General features: G+C 56.6%; 1 non-coding gene across 1 annotated transcript; it reads left to right on the plus strand.

Moving 5' to 3' along the window:
* The first annotated feature begins 18685 nt into the window (after positions 1-18685).
* Positions 18686-18804, plus strand: LOC131862303 (5S ribosomal RNA). The gene has a single exon (XR_009361319.1). It is a non-coding gene; the product is annotated as a 5S ribosomal RNA (ribosomal RNA).
* Positions 18805-19150: the final 346 nt, after the last annotated feature.

Genomic DNA, 19150 nt, shown 5'->3' on the forward strand with positions numbered 1-19150 from the left:
CCAACCCCTTATCCCGCGGTGCGTCCGACACACAGAAATTTCCAAGGCGGCCAAGGAGCCTCCCCGCATAGCAATCGGGGTGTGAGGTTACGGATGCAGCATTGATAGCAATCGAGGTGGGAGGCGAAGGATGCAGAAGTGAGAGCCGAGGGATGTAGCAGAGATAGCAATCGGGGTGTGTGATGCAGAAGAGATAGCAATCGAGGTGTGCGGTGGGAAGGGCCCAGCAGCCAGAATGCATGAAGCGACGGATGAAGCAGTGATGACAACCGGGCTGTGAGGAGAGGAGGGATGCAGCCAAGAAAGCAATCAGGGCTCGAGGCAAGGGATGCATCAAGGATAGCAATCATGTTGTGAGGCGAGATTCCAAAGGCTAAACGTGAGAGGCTGCAGGGTCGACTCAGAGAGGTCTATGCATGTGAGAGGCTGAAAGCAAGGTCAACTCGGAGCGGTCTATGCATCGGGCGCGCTTGGGGCGACTACCAGTGCCAACCCCTTATCCCGCGACGCGTCCGACAAAGAGAACGTTCCAAGGCGGCAGAGGAGGTTACCAGCCGAAGGATGCAGTAGCAATAACAGGTATAGTTCCGCGGCGGCCGAGAAGACTCACCGCATAGGAATCGGGATGCGAGGCGAGGGATGCGGCGGGAAGGCCCCGACGGCTAAACGGAAGAGGCTGCAGGGCCGCCTCGGAATGGTCCAAGCATCGGACGCGATTGGGACGACTACCAGTGCCAACCCCTTATCCCGCGATGCGTCCGATACACAGATAGTTCCAAGGCGGCCGAGGAGCCTCACCGCATATCAATCGGGGTGCGAGGCGAGGGATGGGGCGGGAAGGCCCCAACGGCTAGACGGAAGAGGCTTCAGGGCCACCTCGGAATGCTCCAAGCATCGGACGCGCTTGGGGCGACTACCAGTGCCAACCCCTTATCCCGCGATGCGTCCGATACACAGATGGTTCCAAGGCGGCCGAGGAGCCTCACCGCATAGCAATCGGGGGTGCGAGGCGAGGGATGGGGCGGGAAGGCCCCAACGGCTAGACGGAAGAGGCTTCAGGGCCGCCTCGGAATGGTCCAAGCATCGGACGCGCTTGGGGCGACTACCAGTGACAACCCCTCATCCCGCGATGCGTCCGATACGAAGATGGTTCCAAGGCGGCCGAGGAGCCTCACCGCATAGCAATCGGGGTGCGAGGTGGGGGATGCGGCGAGATGGCCCCAACGGCTAGACGGAAGAGGCCACAGGGCCGCGTCGGAATAGTCCAAGCATCGGACGCGCTTGGGGCGACTACCAGTGACAACCCCTTATCCCGCGATGCGTCCGATACGAAGATAGTTCCAAGGCGGCCGAGGAGCCTCACCGCATAGCAATCCGGGTGCGAGGTGGGGGATGCGGCGAGATGGCCCCAACGGCTAGACGGAAGAGGCTGCAGGGCCGCCTCGGAATAGTCCAAGCATCGGACGCGCTTGGGGCGACTACCAGTGACAACCCCTTATCCCGCGATGCTTCCGATACGAAGACAGTTCCAAGGCGGCCGAGGAGCCTCACCGCATAGCAATGGGGGTGCGAGGTGAGGGATGCGGCGAGATGGCCCCAACGGCTAGACGGAAGAGGCCACAGGGCCGCCTCGGAATAGTCCAAGCATCGGACGCGCTTGGGGCGACTACCAGTGACAACCCCTTATCCCGCGATGCATCCGATACGAAGATAGTTCCCAGGCGGCCGAGGAGCCTCACCGCATAGCAATCGGGGTGCGAGGCGAGGGATGCGGCGAGATGGCCCCAAAGGGTAGACGGAAGAGGCTGCGGGGCCGCCTCGGAATAGTCCAAGCATCGAACGCGCTTGGGGCGACTACCACTGCCAACCCCTTATCCCGCGATGCGTCCGATACACAGATAGTTCCGAGGCGGCCGAGGAGCTGGGGGATGCGGCGAGATGGCCCCAACGGCTAGACGGAAGAGGCTGCAGGGCCGCCTCGGAATAGTCCAAGCATCGGACGCGCTTGGGGCGACTACCAGTGACAACCCCTTATCCCGCGATGCGTCCGATACACAGATAGTTCCGAGGCGGCCAAGGAGCCTCACCGCATAGCAATCGTGGTGCGAGGTGGGGGATGCAGCGAGATGGCCCCAACGGCTAGACGGAAGAGGCTGCAGGGCCGCCTCGGAATGGTCCAAGCATCGGACGCGCTTGGGGCGACTACCACTGCCAACCCCTTATCCCGCGATGCGTCCGATACACAGATAGTTCCAAGGCGGCCGAGGAGCCTCACCGAATAGCAATCGGGGTGCGAGGCGAGGGATGCGGCGAGAAAGCCCCAACGGCTAGAGGGAAGAGGCTTCAGGTCCGCCTCGGAATGGTCCAAGCATCGGACGCGCTTGGGGCGACTACCAGTGACAACCCCTTATCCCGCGACGCGTCCGATACACAGATAGTTCCAAGGCGGCCGAGGAGCCTCACCGCATAGCAATCGGGGTGCGAGGCGAGGGATGCGGCGAGAAGGACCCAACGGCTAGACGGAAGAGGCTTCAGGGCCGCCTCGGAATGGTCCAAGCATCGGACGCGCTTGGGGCGACTACCAGTGACAACCCCTTATCCCGCGACGCGTCCGATACACAGATAGTTCCAAGGCGGCCGAGGAGCCTCACCGCATAGCAATCGGGGTGCGAGGCGAGGGATGCGGCGAGAAGGACCCAACGGCTAGACGGAAGAGGCTTCAGGTCCGCCTCGGAATGGTCCAAGCATCGGACGCGCTTGGGGCGACTACCAGTGACAACCCCTTATCCCGCGACGCGTCCGATACACAGATAGTTCCAAGGCGGCCGAGGAGCCTCACCGCATAGCAATCGGGGTGCGAGGCGAGGGATGCGGCGAGAAGGACCCAACGGCTAGACGGAAGAGGCTTCAGGGCCGCCTCGGAATGGTCCAAGCATCGGACGCGCTTGGGGCGACTACCAGTGACAACCCCTTATCCCGCGATGCGTCCGATACACAGATAGTTCCAAGGCGGCCGAGGAGCCTCACCGCATAGCAATCGGGGTGCGAGGCGAGGGATGCGGCGAGAAGGACCCAACGGCTAGACGGAAGAGGCTTCAGGGCCGCCTCGGAATGGTCCAAGCATCGGACGCGCTTGGGGCGACTACCAGTGACAACCCCTTATCCCGCGACGCGTCCGATACACAGATAGTTCCAAGGCGGCCGAGGAGCCTCACCGCATAGCAATCGGGGTGCGAGGCGAGGGATGCGGCAAGAAGGACCCAACGGCTAGACGGAAGAGGCTTCAGGGCCGCCTCGGAATGGTCCAAGCATCGGACGCGCTTGGGGCGACTACCAGTGACAACCCCTTATCCCGCGACGCGTCCGATACACAGATAGTTCCAAGGCGGCCGAGGAGCCTCACCGCATAGCAATCGGGGTGCGAGGCGAGGGATGCGGCGAGAAGGACCCAACGGCTAGACGGAAGAGGCTTCAGGTCCGCCTCGGAATGGTCCAAGCATCGGACGCGCTTGGGGCGACTACCAGTGACAACCCCTTATCCCGCGACGCGTCCGATACACAGATAGTTCCAAGGCGGCCGAGGAGCCTCACCGCATAGCAATCGGGGTGCGAGGCGAGGGATGCGGCGAGAAGGACCCAACGGCTAGACGGAAGAGGCTTCAGGGCCACCTCGGAATGGTCCAAGCATCGGACGCGCTTGGGGCGACTACCAGTGACAACCCCTTATCCCGCGACGCGTCCGATACACAGATAGTTCCAAGGCGGCCGAGGAGCCTCACCGCATAGCAATCGGGGTGCGAGGCGAGGGATGCGGCGAGAAGGACCCAACGGCTAGACGGAAGAGGCTTCAGGGCCGCCTCGGAATGGTCCAAGCATCGGACGCGCTTGGGGCGACTACCAGTGACAACCCCTTATCCCGCGATGCGTCCGATACACAGATAGTTCCAAGGCGGCCGAGGAGCCTCACCGCATAGCAATCGGGGTGCGAGGCGAGGGATGCGGCGAGAAGGACCCAACGGCTAGACGGAAGAGGCTTCAGGGCCGCCTCGGAATGGTCCAAGCATCGGACGCGCTTGGGGCGACTACCAGTGACAACCCCTTATCCCGCGACGCGTCCGATACACAGATAGTTCCAAGGCGGCCGAGGAGCCTCACCGCATAGCAATCGGGGTGCGAGGCGAGGGATGCGGCGAGAAGGACCCAACGGCTAGACGGAAGAGGCTTCAGGGCCGCCTCGGAATGGTCCAAGCATCGGACGCGCTTGGGGCGACTACCAGTGACAACCCCTTATCCCGCGACGCGTCCGATACACAGATAGTTCCAAGGCGGCCGAGGAGCCTCACCGCATAGCAATCGGGGTGCGAGGCGAGGGATGCGGCGAGAAGGACCCAACGGCTAGACGGAAGAGGCTTCAGGGCCGCCTCGGAATGGTCCAAGCATCGGACGCGCTTGGGGCGACTACCAGTGACAACCCCTTATCCCGCGACGCGTCCGATACACAGATAGTTCCAAGGCGGCCGAGGAGCCTCACCGCATAGCAATCGGGGTGCGAGGCGAGGGATGCGGCGAGAAGGACCCAACGGCTAGACGGAAGAGGCTTCAGGGCCGCCTGGGAATGGTCCATGCATCGCACGCGCTTGGGGCGACTACCAGTGACAACCCCTTATCCCGCGACGCGTCCGATACACAGATAGTTCCAAGGCGGCCGAGGAGCCTCACCGCATAGCAATCGGGGTGCGAGGCGAGGGATGCGGCGAGAAGGACCCAACGGCTAGACGGAAGAGGCTTCAGGGCCGCCTCGGAATGGTCCAAGCATCGGACGCGCTTGGGGCGACTACCAGTGACAACCCCTTATCCCGCGACGCGTCCGATACACAGATAGTTCCAAGGCGGCCGAGGAGCCTCACCGCATAGCAATCGGGGTGCGAGTCGAGGGATGCGGCGAGAAGGACCCAACGGCTAGACGGAAGAGGCTTCAGGGCCGCCTCGGAATGGTCCAAGCATCGGACGCGCTTGGGGCGACTACCAGTGACAACCCCTTATCCCGCGATGCGTCTGATACACAGATAGTTCCAAGGCGGCCGAGGAGCCTCACCGCATAGCAATCGGGGTGCGAGGCAAGGGATGCGGCGAGAAGGACCCAACGGCTAGACGGAAGAGGCTTCAGGGCCGCCTCGGAATGGTCCAAGCATCGGACGCGCTTGGGGCGACTACCGTTGCCAACCCCTTATCCCGCGATGCGTCTGATACACAGATAGTTCCGAGGCGGCCGAGGAGCCTCACCGCATAGCAATCGGGTTGCGAGGCAGATTATTGGGAAGGGAACCCCCTGGGATGCGGCTCAAGCAGTGCCCAAAGGGACTGGAATGCGGAATCACATCGAGAGACCCAAATGCTATACGAGGGCTCAAATCGAATTATCGATTTGGCCACGACATGGACGCATCGGAACGACTACCTTTGCCGAACCACTCGCAATTGCATCCATACCGAAACCAATAGACATTTCCGTTAGAGCCCTCGCATAGCATTCGGGAATCTCGCATGCCCCTCTAAATCGACCAATGCTGGCGCTCAACGAAAATCCGAGCGCTACCACCGTTCGAGCGCCAGCATTGGTCGAGTTAGAGGGGCACGGGGGAGAATGCTCCAGTCAACACCTCCCCTATATAAGTTATTTGTCCGATTCTCGCACAACCGTAGTCTGCCTCGTCGAATCAAACAACGGTCCCAGATTCCGACTTCCGTTCCGTAGAGACCCAAAAGCTAGATGGAGGCTCGCAAGAAAGAGAGTCGGCGCATAGCAATCGGGTTTCTCGAACGTTTAGGGACCGAGCTCACTTGCGGATAGGGCAAAATCCGCCAAGCAACCCAAAAGCTAGACGGGGGCTCGAATCGAATCGCCTAGGCGGCCACAACAACGACGTGTTGGATCGACTACCAGTGCCAAACCATTCAGCAAGACTAGTCTGTGTCGAGGCCGGATAGAGATTCTCAGAGAGCGCCCGTATAGCATTTAGGAGACCTGCCGCGTCCCTCACACTCGACAAATGGTGGTGCACGTTTATAAATCCGAGCGATCCCAACCCTTTCAAGCACCAACATCGGTCGAGATAGAGGGGCACGGAGGGGGCTGCGTGAGACAACACAGTCCCCTATATAAGTTATTTGTCCGATTCTCACACATCCGAAGAATGGTCATCAAATCGGACAACAGCCCAAACTTCCGACTTCCGTCCCAGAAAGCCCAAGAGCTATCTAAAACGTTCATGGCCGGAACTCGATCGCGGCTATACCAGTCCGCCAAGCAACCCAAAAGCTAGACTGGAGCTCTAGTCGAATCACCTCTGTGGCCATTGCAAGGACGTGTTGGAGCGACTACCATTGCCGAACCATTCCGCAGGTCGAGTCCATACCAAGGCCGCATAGAGATTCACGATGAGCTCCTGCATAGCAATCAGGAGACTTGCCGTGTCCATCACAATCGATAAATCCTGGTGCAAGATTTTTGCATCCGAGCGCTCCAACCAGTCGAGCACCAGCATCAATCGACATAAACGGGCACGGGGGGAGGATGCTCGAGAACACTACCTCCCCTATATAAGTTGTCACGGGGCTAGACCGGCCTGCTGCCCAAACAAGCTTTTTCCTTCCAAAGGAGGTCAAACCTCATGCGGCACTGGCAAACCTTACTCACGACTTCCATTGCGGACAAGTCCTTTCTTGTTTCCAGACTACGCCATACCCTTTTCAAGTGTCCACCACCTGACCACATTTACACACACCCATGCGGAATAGAAGTGCATGCCAACCCTCTCACGGGTTTCCTTCATCCTGATGCTTCTAGCACTCCCTTCAAGTCCCCGACTCTACTCTAGCACTGTCTTGTTGCACCATCCTTGCACCCCTGGTACAAGCTTACAGGTCTCCTCGATGTCTTCGCCTTCTTGAGTCCCCCATAAGACCCTGACTACTAACACTGACCCATCCGGAACTCCTTAAGTCCTCCAGCTCCAACTTTGCACACTCCCTGAGCATGCCCAGTACTCCCACAGCACTGGCACCCCATGTTGGCCTCCCTCAGCTCCTCTGAACCCTCAAGCACCAAACATATCTCATGGGATGACTAGACTCCCTGAGCTAGCTTCCTGTTTGTCCATCTCCACACAATGAACACAACACTGGGGCAATAGGTAGCTTTATTGTTATGAAGAGACGGCCCCTGGCTCGATCTACAAACAATTCCAACTCTGTCGCTGGTCACTATCCTGAATACTTCCCAAGCATTCGATTACAAGTTCCTGCCCCTAGATCAACGTCCACTCTTGAAACACCAACACAGATACCACTGCACCTCGCCCCTGGCGATAGCTTCACATATAGACTCCTGATCCACGAAGACCCTGTCTCCTTCGGAACTCAACCTGGCACACCACTGACTCTCTCTCGAGCCTGCGACGGCTTACCCAGTACACAACTCAGAACTCCTTCCTGAACAAGGACTCCAAGTCACACTGCTTCGGGCCCCTGGCCTATGCCTACATGGCTTCACTGGTGAACCCAGTTCTTTGTACATCCCATGCACAATAACCAGCTCCATGCAAACACTTAGTCTAAGCCTCTCAGACTGACAAAACACCTTGCACTCCTACTTGGGCACCAAGCTCTTCGCTCCATGATCCAATCCAATATCCTTGGTCGCTGAACTCTCCTTCAACTCGGCTGTGCTCCCAGAACAACTCGCCTATGGACCATGTCCACTTTTCGGTCATGCAACTCATCCATCTTTGTCACCCTCTTGGACTCGCCTCATGGCTCGGCTCCACATGAGCACACTTTCGGAACCCAGTCCCTACTGCCACATTTGACCCCCACTCTAGGGCCTTGAGATCCCGGACCTCTATGCAAATCCCACTTTAGGTAACCTAGGTGCGTGCCCGGCACATCACCCCACTTGTTCCACAAGACACATGGACTTCCAGCTCTGCAACTCAACCCTCATAGCTTGTCCAACTCTCAAGCTCCAACATTCCGATATAGATAGCCCATTGCACGGCCATCCCCCTTACAAGATCTTGGGTACTCCATTTCCCCAACCGGGACAATCCATTGCACGATCATCCTTCTCGCAAGAGCCTAGGTACTCCACTTCCCTAGTCCTCGGGTCATAGACAACTCCCCGGGAGTCATCCCCAACATTGGCTCAGTTACTCCGCTTCACTGAGATAGGGACCATGAGAATGCATCCACCAGTAAACCTCACCATCCAATGATAAGGCGGGGTTACTCTACTTCACCCCTAATGTCCATGTAGGACCTCTATCTCCCTGAGACTAGAGGGCAGGGTTACTCTTCTTCACCCCTAGGAGGAGGTGTCTACCACAGACCACCTTGGTGCACTCCTGGCACTCGGCTATTCTTTCAACCGACCCCCATATATAAGTTTTTCGTCCAATTCTCACACAACTGTAGCTTGGCATTAACCTTCTGTCAATCACCACAACTTCCACCTGTTGAGAATAACAAGGGACTTACAACCCTAGAAGCCTACTGATCTCCCTGAGACAGCAGCCCCTTACATCCTCCCCCACTTAAAACAGGCGACGTCCTCGGCGCCGGACCATTCGACCCGAGTCTCGTCCTTCGCAACATTAGGACCTGTTAAAAGTGAACTTCGGATTCACTGTGCCCTGCACTTGTATCGTTTCTGTCCCTGACATACTTGATACTTGCCAGCATACCCCATACTGGACTTTCACTTGCATGAATCCTATCCATGGCTAACTCGCTTCGGCAACCCCCTGAGTCCAACTCACTGCCTCCGCACTGATCTTGTGAAGACGCTTCCTTGCCTCCAACTGATCTTTGCTGCTAGTCCCCGACTCAACAACATATTGCAAGAACCCAGTTCTTGACTTTCACTGAGATGACTGTCCTTGTTTGAACATCTGTGAAACAACTCTGTGATATTCGGTTGCACCATGCCCCATACCGGCTTCTACATCTCCAAGACTCCACCGTTTGCACTGCAACATGACAGAACATCACAAACCATGCTCACCTCTCAACTCAGCCACTAGTGCCATCCTCGACGACACCCTTGTCTTCCAACTTCCACTGCTCCCGGATCCAATCCTAGCATCCACTGAAAGACACGCTTGCTACCAACCCTGTTGTGCAAGCCCCTGGTATCTGGCCACCTTGAAGACACATACTCCACTGACCAAAACACCCAGCTGACTTCCCAAGTCGCACATTCAACCTTCAGCTCTCAACTTCCTTTCTGTAGTGTCATCCTGATTGCCTGTTGACTGACCCCGGTGCGCCCCGCGTCTTATCCTGTCCCCAACAACTCAACTCAAGAACAACAACCAACATACTCCCATTGATCCACCTCTAGCTGCACATGATCCTCCTGGTACTTGTCAACCACTTCCACCTCCATGGTGTACTCTCGCAAACCCACACCTCATGAGTCTGCCTTGGTGCACTTCCTTGAAGACACCCACCTTGCATTGCATCCCACACATTCGATCTTGTCTACTTCAATCTGTTGTACTACTTTGTCTGACTGATGCACTGTCCACGGAACGCCCTGCGCCCTCGGTGCTGCAACCCAAAGAAACTACCAACATCATTCAGCCGACCAACCTCTCGTGCATAATGCCTCTGCAATCCACATCCAATGTGGGCAAGGTACTCACTCCTTCCCTTGACTTTCTCTTGTGACGGTCCCATCTTTGGTTCCCAACCTTCAGACCTAACTCACCACAAATTCATACCTCAGATCATGTCCCAAACACAATCCTACATCTTAGGTGCACTTCCCTAAAGACACCCAACTCTTGCATTACATCCTACACATTCAGTGAACTCACTTCCATCCATTGTGCCACTTTGTCTGACTGACGCACTGTCCACGGAACGCCCTGCGCCCTCGGTGCTGCAACCCAAAGAAGCCATCAACATTTGTAAGCTAGCCAACCTCTTGTGCCCGATGCCTTTGCAAACCACATCCAATGTGGGCAAGGTACTGCCTCTTTCCCTTGACTTCCTTTGTGACTTGGCCCCTCACTGGCTTTCCACCATCGGACCTGCTTCGCCACCCAATTTGCACCTCGGATCATGTCCTGGACACAACCCTACACCACACTGGGAATGACCTTACGCCATCCACAGCCCAAATTGTTACACCTCGAACCCGTCCTTGACAAGATCCTACACCACACTGTACCTTACAGCTCCATCGATTTCACCTCGGATCCGTCCTTGACAAGACCCTACACCACACTGCTCCTCGCAGCTCCTACCTCCTTTGACTGGTCTTAAATGCCACTGCCCTTGGACACTGCCATATCAAATCTTGCGGCCCTGCCGACTGCTTCCAGCACTGAACCCAGTTCAATACCGACTCACACCTTGCCTACTTCGCTCCACTCGAACTACTAAGGCACTTCCCGTGCAAGATTTTTCCAACCAAGAGATCCACTCCTGATCCCTTGTCGCTCCACTAGCATAGTCCCTTCCCGATGGAACTCGGCCCCAGGCACAAACTCCAACCAGCTGACTACCACTCATGGAACTTGGCCACGGACTTCACCATCCTTATCCCTACCTGGATTGGCCTCACATTTTTAGTGACCACGCCCTGCTAGCCACCCTGGTCTACCTGTCCTCGACACTGCAAACCACAATCCGCCTTCGCAGTCTTCCTCTGACCACTTGATAGCCCAGCTACCTCAGCTCATCTAACTGGCCCTGCCAATTTTTATGCTCTGATACCAACTGTCACGGGGCTAGACCGGCCTGCTGCCCAAACAAGCTTTTTCCTTCCAAAGGAGGTCAAACCTCATGCGGCACTGGCAAACCTTACTCACGACTTCCATTGCGGACAAGTCCTTTCTTGTTTCCAGACTACGCCATACCCTTTTCAAGTGTCCACCACCTGACCACATTTACACACACCCATGCGGAATAGAAGTGCATGCCAACCCTCTCACGGGTTTCCTTCATCCTGATGCTTCTAGCACTCCCTTCAAGTCCCCGACTCTACTCTAGCACTGTCTTGTTGCACCATCCTTGCACCCCTGGTACAAGCTTACAGGTCTCCTCGATGTCTTCGCCTTCTTGAGTCCCCCATAAGACCCTGACTACTAACACTGACCCATCCGGAACTCCTTAAGTCCTCCAGCTCCAACTTTGCACACTCCCTGAGCATGCCCAGTACTCCCACAGCACTGGCACCCCATGTTGGCCTCCCTCAGCTCCTCTGAACCCTCAAGCACCAAACATATCTCATGGGATGACTAGACTCCCTGAGCTAGCTTCCTGTTTGTCCATCTCCACACAATGAACACAACACTGGGGCAATAGGTAGCTTTATTGTTATGAAGAGACGGCCCCTGGCTCGATCTACAAACAATTCCAACTCTGTCGCTGGTCACTATCCTGAATACTTCCCAAGCATTCGATTACAAGTTCCTGCCCCTAGATCACCGTCCACTCTTGAAACACCAACACAGATACCACTGCACCTCGCCCCTGGCGATAGCTTCACATATAGACTCCTGATCCACGAAGACCCTGTCTCCTTCGGAACTCAACCTGGCACACCACTGACTCTCTCTCGAGCCTGCGACGGCTTACCCAGTACACAACTCAGAACTCCTTCCTGAACAAGGACTCCAAGTCACACTGCTTCGGGCCCCTGGCCTATGCCTACATGGCTTCACTGGTGAACCCAGTTCTTTGTACATCCCATGCACAATAACCAGCTCCATGCAAACACTTAGTCTAAGCCTCTCAGACTGACAAAACACCTTGCACTCCTACTTGGGCACCAAGCTCTTCGCTCCATGATCCAATCCAATATCCTTGGTCGCTGAACTCTCCTTCAACTCGGCTGTGCTCCCAGAACAACTCGCCTATGGACCATGTCCACTTTTCGGTCATGCAACTCATCCATCTTTGTCACCCTCTTGGACTCGCCTCATGGCTCGGCTCCACATGAGCACACTTTCGGAACCCAGTCCCTACTGCCACATTTGACCCCCACTCTAGGGCCTTGAGATCCCGGACCTCTATGCAAATCCCACTTTAGGTAACCTAGGTGCGTGCCCGGCACATCACCCCACTTGTTCCACAAGACACATGGACTTCCAGCTCTGCAACTCAACCCTCATAGCTTGTCCAACTCTCAAGCTCCAACATTCCGATATAGATAGCCCATTGCACGGCCATCCCCCTTACAAGATCTTGGGTACTCCATTTCCCCAACCGGGACAATCCATTGCACGATCATCCTTCTCGCAAGAGCCTAGGTACTCCACTTCCCTAGTCCTCGGGTCATAGACAACTCCCCGGGAGTCATCCCCAACATTGGCTCAGTTACTCCGCTTCACTGAGATAGGGACCATGAGAATGCATCCACCAGTAAACCTCACCATCCAATGATAAGGCGGGGTTACTCTACTTCACCCCTAATGTCCATGTAGGACCTCTATCTCCCTGAGACTAGAGGGCAGGGTTACTCTTCTTCACCCCTAGGAGGAGGTGTCTACCACAGACCACCTTGGTGCACTCCTGGCACTCGGCTATTCTTTCAACCGACCCCCATATATAAGTTTTTCGTCCAATTCTCACACAACTGTAGCTTGGCATTAACCTTCTGTCAATCACCACAACTTCCACCTGTTGAGAATAACAAGGGACTTACAACCCTAGAAGCCTACTGATCTCCCTGAGACAGCAGCCCCTTACATAAGTTATTTGTCCGATTCTCAAGCAGCCGAAGTCTGGTCATCGAATCGGGTCAAAGACCACAACTTCCGACTTTACCCACAATGCAAGTCATCGAATCGAACATCGGCCCCCGAGTCGGACTCCATGCGTATGTCAGGTCATCGGACCCAAATTCCGCCTTCCTGCGCATGGCGGGCCATCAATATCAACTCGGTCATCGGACCCAAACTCCGCCTTTCTGCGCATGGCACGCCTTCAAATCGGTCATCGGACCCAAATTCCGCCTTCCTGTGCATGGCGGGCCATCAACATCAACTCGGTCATCGGACCCAAATTCCGCCTTTCTGCGCATGGCACGCCATCAACTCGGTCATCGGACCCAAATTCCGCCTTCCTGCGCATGGCAGGTCATCGGACACAAATTCAGACCTCGCCAATATGCCTACGTATCGAATCGGTCATCGGACCCAACTTCCGACTTCATCCATACTGTAGGGTCTTTGAGGTTGGCGCGGTGCGCTCAACCCGGGGAGTCGACCCATCGAAGCATACACCTCCCCTATATAAGCTATTTGTCCGATTCCCACACCTGTGTAGTTTGCACCTCTGACCAGGACATCGACCCCAACTTCCGAACTCGACTGCAACGACGGCACCAGCGCCTTGGTGCGCACCTTGCGACGCACAGTCCCAACATTCGCCTTCCTGCACATGGCAGGTCATCGGACCCAAATTCCGACCTCGCGAGTATGCCTACATATCGAATCGGTCATCGGACACAACTTCCGACTTCATCCATACCGTAGGGTCTTTGAGGTTGGCGCGGTGCGCTCAACCCGGGGAGTCGACCCAACGAAGCATACACCTCCCCTATATAAGCTATTTGTCCGATTCCCACACCTGTGTAGTTTGCACCTCCGATCAGGACATCGACCCCAACTTCCGAACTCGCCTGCAACGACCGAACCAGCGCCTTGGTGCGCACCTTGCAACGCACAGTGCCAACATTCGCCTTCCTGCACATGGCAGGTCATCGGACCCAAATTCCGACCTCGCGAGTATGCCTACATATCGAATCGGTCATCGGACCCAACTTCCGACTTCATCCATACCGTAGGGTCTTTGAGGTTGGCGCGGTGCGCTCAACCCGGGGAGTCGACCCAACGAAGCATACACCTCCCCTATATAAGCTATTTGTCCGATTCCCACACCTGTGTAGCTTGCACCTCCGATCAGGACATCGACCCCAACTTCCGAACTCGACTAAAAAGACCGCACCAGCACCTTGGTGTGCACCTTGCAACGCACAGTGCCAACATTCGCCTTCCTGCACATGGCAGGTCATCGGACCCAAATTCCGACCTCATGAGCATACCTACTAATCGAATCGGTCATCGGACCCAACTTCCGACTTCATCCATACCGTAGGGTCTTTGAGGTTGGCGCGGTGCGCTCAACCTGGGGAGTCGACCCATCGAAGCATACACCTCCCCTATATAAGCTATTTGTCCGATTCCGACACCTGTGTAGTTTGCACCTCCGCTCAGGACATCGACCCCAACTTCCGAACTCGCCTGCAACGACCGAACCAGCGCCTTGGTGCGCACCAAAAGTGCGCACTTTTGGAGGGCACTTTTGTGCGCTCCAAAGGTGCGCACTTTTGGAGGGCACTTTTGTGCGCTCCAAAGGTGCGCACTTTTGGAGGGCACTTTTTGGAGGGCACTTTTGTGCGCTCCAAAGGTGCGCACTTTTGGAGGGCACTTTTTGGAGGGCACTTTTCTGCGCTCCAAAGGTGCGCACTTTTGGAGGGCACTTTTTGGAGGGCACTTTTCTGCGCTCCAAAGGTGCGCACTTTTGGAGGGCACTTTTTGGAGGGCACTTTTCTGCGCTCCAAAGGTGCGCACTTTTGGAGGGCACTTTTTGGAGGGCACTTTTCTGCGCTCCAAAGGTGCGCACTTTTGGAGGGCACTTTTGTGCACTCCAAAGGTGCACACTTTTGGAGGGCACTTTTTGGAGGGCACTTTTCTGCACTCCAAAGGTGCGCACTTTTGGAGGGCACTTTTTGGAGGGCACTTTTGTGCGCTCCAAAGGTGCGCACTTTTGGAGGGCACTTTTTGGAGGGCACTTTTGTGCGCTCCAAAGGTGCGCACTTTTGGAGGGCACTTTTGTGCACTCCAAAGGTGCGCACTTTTGGAGGGCACTTTTCCTGCGCTCCAAAGGTGCACACCTAGGTGAGCACCTTCGACCACACCTTGTAGCACACCAAACTCTGACTTTCGACTTCATCCGCAATGCAGGGTCTTTGAGGTTGGCGCAATGCGCACAACCAGGGGAGTCGACCCATCAAACCCAACACCTCCCCTATATAAGCTATTTGTCTGATTCTCATACATGCGTAGCCTGCAGGAGCAATTAGGACATCGACCCCAACTTTCGGCTTCTAAACGAAAACAAGGTCTTTGAGGTTGGTGTAATGCGAACAACTAGGGGAGTCAACCCATCAAACCCAACACCTCCCCTATATAAGCTATTTGTCTGATTCTCATACATGTGTAGTCTACAGGAGCAATTAGGACATCGACCCCAACTTTTGACTTCTTAACGAAAACAAGGTCTTTGAGGTTGACGTAATGCGCACAACCAGGGGAGTCGACCCATCAAACCCAACACCTCCCCTATATAAGCTATTTGTCCGATTCTCATACATGTGTAGCCTACAGGAGCCATTAGGACATTGACCCCAACTTTTGACTTCTTAACGAAAACAAGGTCTTTGAGGTTGGCGTAATGCGCACAACCAAGGGAGTTGACCCATCAAACCCAACACCTCCCCTATATAAGCTATTTGTCTGATTCTCATACATGTGTAGCCTGCAACAACGATTAGGACATCCACCCCAACTTCTGAATTCGTCTGCGTTGACCGCACCAAAGGTGCACGCCTTGGTGCTCACCAAAATCCGACTTCCGACTTCTTCTGCTATGCGGGGTCTTTGAGGTTGGCGCAGTGCGCACAACCAGGGGAGTCAACCCACCGAATGCAACACCTCCCCTATATAAGCTATTTGTCTGATTCTCATACATGCGTAGACTGCAGCAATGATTAGGACATCCACCCCAACTTTTGACTTCTTAAACAAGACAGGGTCTTTGAAGTTGGTGCAGTGCACACAACCAGGGGAGTCGACCCATCAAACGCAACACCTCCCCTATATAAAGCTATTTGTCCGATTCTCATACGTGTAGTCTGCAGCAGCGATTAGGACATCGACCCCAACTTCCGAATTCGTTTGCATTGACCGCACCAAAGGTGCACGCCTTGGTGTGCACCTTGGAGTGCACTTTGGTGCTCACCTCGGTGCACACTTTGGTGTGCACCTCGGTGTGCACCAAAGGTGCGCACCTTGGAGCGCACCAAAGGTGTACACTTTGGAGCGCACCACATAGGGTCTTTGAGAGGTTGGCGCAGTGCGCACACCAAGGTGGGTGTTGAGGTGCGTGCCGAGGTGGGTGGGTGCTAGGGTGCGCTCCATGGTGGGTGCCAGGGTGGGTGCGTGCTAGGGTGGATTCCAAAGAGGGTCATAGGGTGGGTGCCAAGGTGGGTTGGTGATATAGTGGGTTCAAAGGTGGGTACTAGGGTGGGTTCCAAGGTGGGTCACAAGTTGGGTGCCAGGATGCGTGGGTGTTAGGTTGGGTGCCAAGGTGGGCTCCTGCGTGGGTGGGTGCTAGGGTGGGTTTCAAGGTGGACGCGAGGGCGGGTGCCAAGGTGGGTAACAAGTTGGGTGTTAGGATGGGTGAGTGCTAGAGTGGGTGCCAAGGTGGGTGGGTGCTAAGGTGGATGCCAAGGTGGTTCACAGGGTGGGTGGGTTCTAGGGTGAGTTCCAAGGTGGGTCACAGGTTTAGTGCTAGGGTGCGTGTCAAGGCGGGTGTCGAGGTGCCTGGGTGCTAGGGTGTGGATGCCAATGTGGGTCATAGGGTGGGTACTAGGGTGGGCTGCAATGTGGGTGCCAAGGTGGGTAACATGCTCGGTTGGTTCTAAATTGGGTGTCAGGGTGGGTGTGCACCCACCTTGCCCGAGGTGGGTGCCAAGGTGCCAGTGTGGGTGGGTGCTAAGGTGGATGCCAAGGTGGGTGAGAAGGTGGGTGATAGGTTGAGTGGTAGGATGGGTGGGTGCCAAGATGGGTCACAGGGTGGGTGCAAGGGTGGGTAGGTGCTAGGGTTGGTGTCAGGGTGGGTGGGTGCTAGGTTGGGTTCCAAGGTGGGTGCGAGGGTGAGTGTCAAGGTGGGTCACAGGTTAGGTGCTAGGATGGGTGAGTGCTAGGGTGCAAAGGTGCCAGGGTGGGTGCTAGGATGGGTCGATGCTAGGGTGAGTGGCAAGGTGGGTCCACAAGTGTCAAGGTGGGTGCCGAGGTGGGTGCCAACTTGGGTTCCAAGGTGGGTGCCAAGTGGGCGACTGCTATGGTGGATGCCAAGGTGGGTCACGGGGTGGGTGCCAAGTTGCTAGGTTGTGTTCCAAGGTGGGTGCCAACGTGGCTGCTAGGGTGCGTGGGTTAAAGGGTGTGTCACAACGTGGGTGCCAGGATGGGTGCGCACCCACACTGGCCAAGACGGGTGCAAGGTTGGGTTCCAAGCCCGGTCACAGGCTGGGTGCTAGGATGGGTGGGTGCCAAGGTGGGCACCAGGGTGGGTGCACCCACCCTGGCCAAGGTGGGTCACGGGGTGGGTCCTAGGGTGGGTAACAGGGTGGGTACTAAGGTGCGTGCCAAGGTGGGTCATGGGGTGGGTGCCAAGGTGGGCACCAGGGTGGGTGTGCACCAACCCTAGCCAGGGTAGGTCACGGGGTGGTTGTCGGGGTGGGCGTCAAGGAGCCAAGGTGGGTGGCAAGTAGCCAAGTTGCGTGCCAAGGTGGGTGTCGGGGTGGGTGCCAAGGATCCAAGGTGGGTGCCAAGGAACCAAGGTGGGTGTCTGGGTGGGTGCCGAGGTGGGAGCCAGGGTGGGTCCCAAGGTGAGTGCAAAGGTGGGTGCCAGGGTCAAGGTGAGTGCCAATGTGGGTTCCAAGGTGCCAGGGTCAGGGTGAGTGCCAATGTGGGTTCAAAGGTGCTAAGTTGGGTGCGAGGTTGGGTGCGAGGGTGGGTGGGTGCCAAGGTGTGCTAGGTGGAAGCCCGGGTGGGTCGGCATCCCATGGGTGTCGAGTTGGGTGCCTGATGGGTGCTTCTTGTCAAGTTTTAGTCGTCGGGACTCATTTCGAGCCTTAGAGGTCGTTTCTTGTCCGGTTGCCCTGTCTTCGACCTGGGAACCCAATTTTGGTCCTCGGGTCCCATTTTTTTTTGTCTCGCATCCCACTTTTGGCCTGTGGCCTTTTCGGGGTCGATTCTCGTTTTGGGCATCAGAGCATGTTTCTTCTCCTAAAACCCAATATTTGTTTATTAAGTCTCGGAACACATTTTTGTTCTCGTGGACCCATCATGGGTCTTGGAACGCATTTGTGGTCCTTGGGTCCCATTTTGCATCCCGAAACTTGTGTTTTGGTGCTTGATCCCTATTTTGGGTGCCCACCTTGCACCAAGTGCGCACCCGGGGCAAACCGAGCGCCTTGGTGCACCGGGGCAAGATCGAGCGTGCACCCGAGGCGCCCCGAACATGCACCAAGGTGCACTCGGCCCACATGTGAGCGCAGGTCGTTGCGCCCGAGGTGGTGTGTGGGCACCGCGTTGCAGACGGGACACTGCACGCACACGACGCCCCGTCCAGGTGCACGCACGTAGGCCGGGCCGGGTGCACACCCGACGCCCTAGCAAGGTGCGCGCACCCGGGCAGGGCTCACACTTGGCGAACGGGGCGCACTTCGCGAGGGAGGGTGTGCACCTCGACGGGGGTGGGTGGCCGGGGTGGATTCGCACGTGGGTCGCGGTTTGCTAAGTACACACTGCGACAAGCTCATAACGGGTGCGATCATACCAGCGTTAGTGCACCGGATCCCATCAGAACTCCGCAGTTAAGCGCGCTTGGGCCGGAGTAGTACTGGGATGGGTGACCTCCCGGGAAGTCCCGGTGTTGCACCCTTTCTTAGTTTTTCGCCGGGCGTCGCAATGCTATTTGAATAAACCTTTTGCCCGTTTGCGTTCTCGTCGGGGCCGGGCCGGGCCGGGGTGCGCTGCCCGCACTACCGCGCGCGCGGGGGCGACACCGAGCGCGCACCCGAGGCGCCCCGAGCACACAGGCCACGGTGCAACCCGGGCGTTGTGCGCGCACCCCGGTGCGCCCGAGGTGCTGCGCGCGCACCCAGGTGAAATCGGTGTGCACCTCGGCCAGTGCGCGCTCGGTCGAGTCGCGCACGTTGGCCAAGGTGCACGGTGATGTTTCTTACTCTAAGGTTCCGCACCAGACGCCCGGGACAGGTGAGCGAAGC

The sequence above is a fragment of the Cryptomeria japonica genome, unplaced genomic scaffold (genome assembly GCF_030272615.1).
Source record: "Cryptomeria japonica unplaced genomic scaffold, Sugi_1.0 HiC_scaffold_42, whole genome shotgun sequence".
Taxonomy (NCBI): domain Eukaryota; kingdom Viridiplantae; phylum Streptophyta; class Pinopsida; order Cupressales; family Cupressaceae; genus Cryptomeria; species Cryptomeria japonica.